This window comes from Bos taurus, chromosome 5, assembly GCF_002263795.3.
Source record: "Bos taurus isolate L1 Dominette 01449 registration number 42190680 breed Hereford chromosome 5, ARS-UCD2.0, whole genome shotgun sequence".
Classification (NCBI taxonomy): domain Eukaryota; kingdom Metazoa; phylum Chordata; class Mammalia; order Artiodactyla; family Bovidae; genus Bos; species Bos taurus.
In genome coordinates this window covers 118,487,006-118,493,005 of record NC_037332.1, presented here as the reverse complement: position 1 = coordinate 118,493,005, position 6,000 = coordinate 118,487,006, and positions in this window count along the sequence as shown.

Below are 6,000 nucleotides of genomic sequence, written 5' to 3'. Positions count from 1 at the left end.
AGCATCATTCCTTCCAAAGAAATCCCAGGGCTGATCTCCTTCAGAATGGACTGGTTGGATCTCCTTCTAATGGTTACCGTCTCTGAATGTCCTTTCAGTTCTGACCATTTTGTTCCATGTACTGTGTATTCATTTTCAGGCACATAAACATCTAGAATTCTTTTATTTTTCGGATATACTGACGCTTTGTCATTATTGAGTGGTCCTTTTCATAGTATTGTTCCCTGTCAGAGACTCCACTCGTCTGTTATTACTCATGAATCCCCTCCCGGTTTCTCCCGCCTGCTGTCTGGATGGTACAAGCTGTCCGTTCTTTCACTGTGTGTGGTTCATGTTAGGGTTTGCCTGCATAAAGCACGTGTTTTGTTCTTACTGTTTTATCCCGTCTGTCCTCCCTTGACTTGTCATTGGGGTGCATTCTGTTTACACGCGGCTGCTGCTGTGCTGGGTTTGGGGCCGGCTCACTGTCTCTCCCATGGTCTCAGCTCAGCTTTCTTTCTACAGCCTCCCCTTCCCGCCTTCCGGGGCTGACCGCATGTCAGTAGCACACCGCTTCCCTTCCACTTTCAGCTTTCTAGGTAACACTCTGCTTTTAGCAGCTGCACAGTGGTTATATTACGTTATCACACCTCATTTAAGATTAAGTGACTTCTGAAAAAAAAGGAACTTTGTAACAGAATATTTTCTATCTGCAACCATCATCTTTTGGGCTTATATGCCTTTATACAAGACAAGTAAAACCTCTGTACATTTGAAACCCAACCAAATGTATTTTGAAGAAATTACGAAATTGTGGACACACTGCTGTTGTTTGTATTTATGATACTTGACCACTTCTTGCACTGCAAGGCTACTGGCAGGGAATTTTCTCGCTTTATTTTACTGGAAATGTCTTTATTTCACATTCTATTTGAAGGATAGTTTTTCTGGAAGTAGATTGTTTGTTTGGTACATTTTTTTTTCTCCTAGATACTTCTGATGTGACTCTGCAGTGTCTGACCTCCACATTGGTTTTCTGTTTGCTTTTTTAAAAAAAAATAGAATTATAGTTGATTTTCAGTGTTGTTAGTTCGAGGTGTACACCAAAGTTATTCTGTTATACATAAATACACACACATTTATAAATCTATTCTATTTCAGATTCTCTTCCCTTATAGGTTCTTACAAAATATTGAGCATAGCTCCCTGTGCTGCTCCGCAGGTCCTTGCTAGTTACTGATTTTGCGCTTAGTCATGTGTGTATGATAATCTCAGCCTCCTGATTCTCCTCTCCCCTCACCCCTTTCCCCTCTGGTGACCATAGGTTTGCTTCCTATGTCTGTGGGTCTGTTTGGTTTTGCAAATTACTTCACTTCTGTCATGTTTTAGACCCCACATATAAGTGGCACCTTATGATACCTGTCTTTCTCTGACTTACTTCACTTATTATGATGATGTCCGAGTTCATCCCTGTCGCTGCGAATGGAGTCATTCCATTCTTTTTCACGGCCGAGTAACACTCCCTCGTATGCACACACGTGCGGGGCCTCTTCTCACCCACTCCTCTGTCCGTGGCCTGCCTGGTCTCTGGCGGGGTGTCAGCCGAGCGTCCGAGCACCGCCACCTCTGTGGAGCGGGCTGCTTTCTCTTGCGGTTTTCGAGGACGCCTCTCAGTGCTTGTCTTGCGGAAGTTTCACTAACATGCTCTTCGTCGTGGTTCTTGTTTTTGTTCCACTTTGGGCTGTTGGCCCGAAGGGTCTGTGTATTCACGTCTTCTCCAGATGCGCAGGCCTCGGCCAGCACTCCTACAAATGCTGCTTCTACACCATGTTTCCTCCTCTCGTTCCAGGGCCCTAATTCCGCCTCTGCTGGACAGTTTCATCTCCTCCCCAAAGGTCTCTGAGGCCTTCCCACTTTCCGTCCACAGTTTCGGTCCATTTTTCAGATCGACTCACTTTTACTGGCCCATCTCCAGGCTTACCAGCCTGCTCCTCTGTTGGCTGCCGGCTGCTATTGAGCCCATCTGGTCAATTTTTCAATGTATTTCCTAATGTTGTACTTTTCAGGCCCAGAACCGCCATTCTTAGATGTCGTTGGGGGTTTCTTTGTGGACCTTCTCTGCCTCTCTCCTCACTGATACCACATGGCGTGGCATGGCGTGCACACTCAGTCATGTCCAACTCTCTGAGACCCCAGGCTCCTTTGTCCATGAGATTTTTCCAGGCAAGAATACCGGAGTGGGTTGTCATTTACTCCTCCAGGGGATCTTCCCCACCAGGGGTCGAACCCTCGTCTCTTGCCTCTTCTGCACTGGCAGGCGGGTTCTTTACCAGCTGAGCCACAGGGAAAGCGCCCTGCTACCACACTGTCCTTTAAGTATTTGAACACCTTCATGAGAGCTCTTGGAAGTCTCTGATAAATCAGCAGCAGGCTGGTTCTGAAATTATGTCAATGTGTAAACTTTTTCCTGAGTACAGATCACACATTCCTGCTTCTTTGCACATCTGATAAATTTTGGTGGAAAGCTCAAAGTAGTATGTTGTGGGCACTCTGAAACGTCTGTTATTTTTTGAGGGTTCTTGCTTTGTGTTACACTTGGCAATTCTTTTGCCTGCACTCAGACTGTGAAATCTGTCTTCCCTGAAGTGAGGAGCAGCTGACACTTCTGCTTCAAGCTCCTATTTTCTGGGTTTGTTTTGTGTTCTTTGGTTTCAGCTCGGCTCACTTTAAATCCTGACTCCTTGTGTGTGTCTCACACCTGTGTGGTCTAGTGCTCAGCTGAGGATTTGGGCGGAGTCCACCAAGGTTTGGGGGCTCACCCACTTTCTGGGTCTTCGGCTTCTGTCTTCCTTGGTCACCCTGTGTTCCTCCTTCTGATGCCTCAAGTTGGAGCATCTCCTCTCACGGCGGCCTGGACCGTGCAGGTTGGAGACTGTCCTTTATCAAAGGCATGGCCTTCCCATCCGTCATCACAAGCCTTTGTCTCCAGTTTCTGCCGCACGGCCCCCTGTTGCTTAGTGATCAGCCAGGATCACTCAGGACTGGACCCTCAGTCCTGGATCTGGCCCCATCTGTGTCCCCTGCTCACAAACCTGCTCTTTCTTCACCCTTCCTGCCGCCTGCTGCTCCGCTCTGTCACCTGCCGCCGTACCCTCCGAGGCTGTGCGTTTTCACCGCCGCGGCTGGGGTTGGGAGTAGCCCTAGGAAGAGAGCCGTGAAGTTGCAGTTCTCACCTGATCAGCAGCAATCTTCCAAAAGTAACTCTTCCCTGTTTCTTCCTGCCTCTATTCAGTGCCTTCGGAGTGTTGTGTTGGAGAACTGGGTTCAGGTTTTGTAGTTGTTTCTTGGAAAGAGTTGCCAACCTTACCATTCTCCAGTAACCAGCATCTCACCTCCCTGATCCATGTTCCTTCCTGAACCTCCAAGATTCTCTGGCCAGTGATCTGCTGGGGCCCTTCTCTCGAGGCCTGGGAGGGTGATCTCCTCTTCAAATTCCTCGTGCAGGCAGGTTGGCATTCCCTTTATGGAAGAGGAAATGTTTGAACAGGCCCCAGGAGACGACGCTTTGAATAGGCGTCTTTTTTCTGCTAGGCGTCTTTTTTCTGCTGGGCGTCTGCAGCGTGGTGGTGATCCTGTGGGTGTGGCCGTGGACTGTCCAGCACGTGTCCTGCCTGTGCCCTGCAGGGGCAGGGCGCCGACCAGGGCTGGTGCCAGGAGAGCCCATGTCGGGTCACACCTAGGATGCCGCCGTAGGGCAGGGCATCACCCAGGGCCGGGTCTGCAGGCGTGTGCAGTGGGCAGAGATGATGCTGGGCATGGTGCCTGCATGAGCCTCATGGAGCAGAGGGCAGGTCTAGACCCGACTCTTGAAGCACCTGAGTTTCGGAAAGGAGGGCAGAGCTGAGCTCAAACCTCCAGGTCCCCCTGTCCTAACAGAAGGCTATTCTGGTTCAAGCCTTCATCCCAACCAGGTCAGGACAACTTAGGCTGTGATGGGCCCTGGCCCCCACGTCCAGCAGTGCGCTCCCCACATCCCTGTGGCCCAGTGGAGACGACATTTACCCGTTTGCTTGTGGGGGTCGTCTTCCTTCCCCTCCCCTCACCCTGCAGCAGAGCCTGGCCCCAGCACTGCGTCTGCTCTGTTCCCCACCAGCCCTCACCCCCAGGCTCGTCCCGTGCTGGGTGGGCTGCGGTGAACGCGCAGGTGAGTGAGTGCGGGAGGGGTTCTCACTCCCGGGAGCCAGGAGCCGGGGAGGTGACGCCTGGGAGAGCTGGGGGCTGGGAGCCGTGGCCACAGCCCTTGGCTCCCGTACTCCTGTTCCCTACAGCATCTTCCCCTTCAACACATTATTATCCGTTTTTTGGAAAACCACAGTTCATCTGGAGCCCACACCTGACGCTGCGTCCGTGCTCCGGGGTGGACGCTGCTGTCAGACGTTTCTGGGCCCCCGGGCGCCCCTCCCCGTGCCTGCTGGACTGTGGGGCTCGTGTCTGGGGGCCTCTCTGTTGGGCCGCGTGGCCGAGTAGAGGGCGTCCCTGCAGGAGGACGCTGGCTTGGCCCTGCCTCACACTGCGCCAGGCGGGAGCAGCCTCCTGTCGCTGAGGAGCTGCGCCCCCGAGCAGGCCTCCTGTGGGGCTCAGCTGCGGCAGGACACACACATGTGGGCTCTGACACACACCGTGGACACTCCCATGAACACACGTGTGTGTGCACACACAGACATTCACACACACACACAGACACACACACAGAGACATTCACACACACACAGACACACACACAGAGACACATTCACACACACACACACACACAGAGACACACACAGAGACACATTCACACACATGTGCACATACACAGACATTCACACACACACAGACACACACACAGAGACACATTCACACACACAGACGTTCACACACAGACATTCACACACAGAGACATTCACACACAGACACAAACACAGAGACACACACACAGAGACACATTCACACACATGTGCACATACACAGACATTCACACACACACAGACACACACAGAGACACATTCACACACATGTGCACACACACACATAGATATTCACACACAGACACAGACACACACACAGACTCATCCTGGGATCAAACAGTGTCTGGAAAGCTAACTGGGAAACCAGAAGCTTCTCTGACCATCTGGCAAAGCAGGATCCCATGAACAGACAGCCCAATTTAGCATCTGAGCACAACCCTCACCCACTGCTGTGGAATATTCGCATTTGATTGCCCTCCCCCGGCACGTATGTCCCTGGAGCCTCACCAGAAGGGCCGGGACAGCACTGACCGGCATGGGGAGGAGCTGTCCAGCCGCCCCTAGCGAGCTCCGCTCAGCCCCTCGCTCCCCCGGCACCCCAACCCCACTCAGCTCTGCCCTGCAGGAGACTGCGGCTCCTCCTGGATGCGGCGTGCATGCCCGCCTCCCCTGAGCCTGTGCTCCTGGGGTCACTAGGGCTGAGGGCTGCACCCCGGGGGCTGGAGAGAGGGCGACCACCCAGGGGCCTAAACGCCCCCTCCAAGCCTTGACCTTGACTTCACCTTGACTATGGAACACAGAAGCCAAGTCACCTGATCACAGCAAAAGCGATCTTTTCTGGATGAAGGAGACTGTTCAGAAATTCCTTGGACGAGAACAAAGCCAAGAGCATGGATCCCAGCGGCCACGTGGTCTCTGGGGGGCAGGCAGGGTGCTTGCTGTCATTCCTGCAGCTAATGCTTCTTGTCTTCTTGTGAAGAGTGTCTGCACGTAAGGGGATGAAGCAGGGCTGAGAGGGTCTGGGGGAGCCCCACATGGAGGAGCCTGAGTGTCCACCTGGCTGACCCCTGCCAGGATGCACCCCACGCCCACGACACAGACTATTTCCCCAAAGGGATGGGCCTCCTCAGGCCGCAGCTCACCTCCAGATGATTGAGGGGCTCTCGCAGTCATAATTAAGGGGAAGTTTATGAACCCCAAGCAGAAAAGTAAGTTTAATTATTTGCAAGTCAGA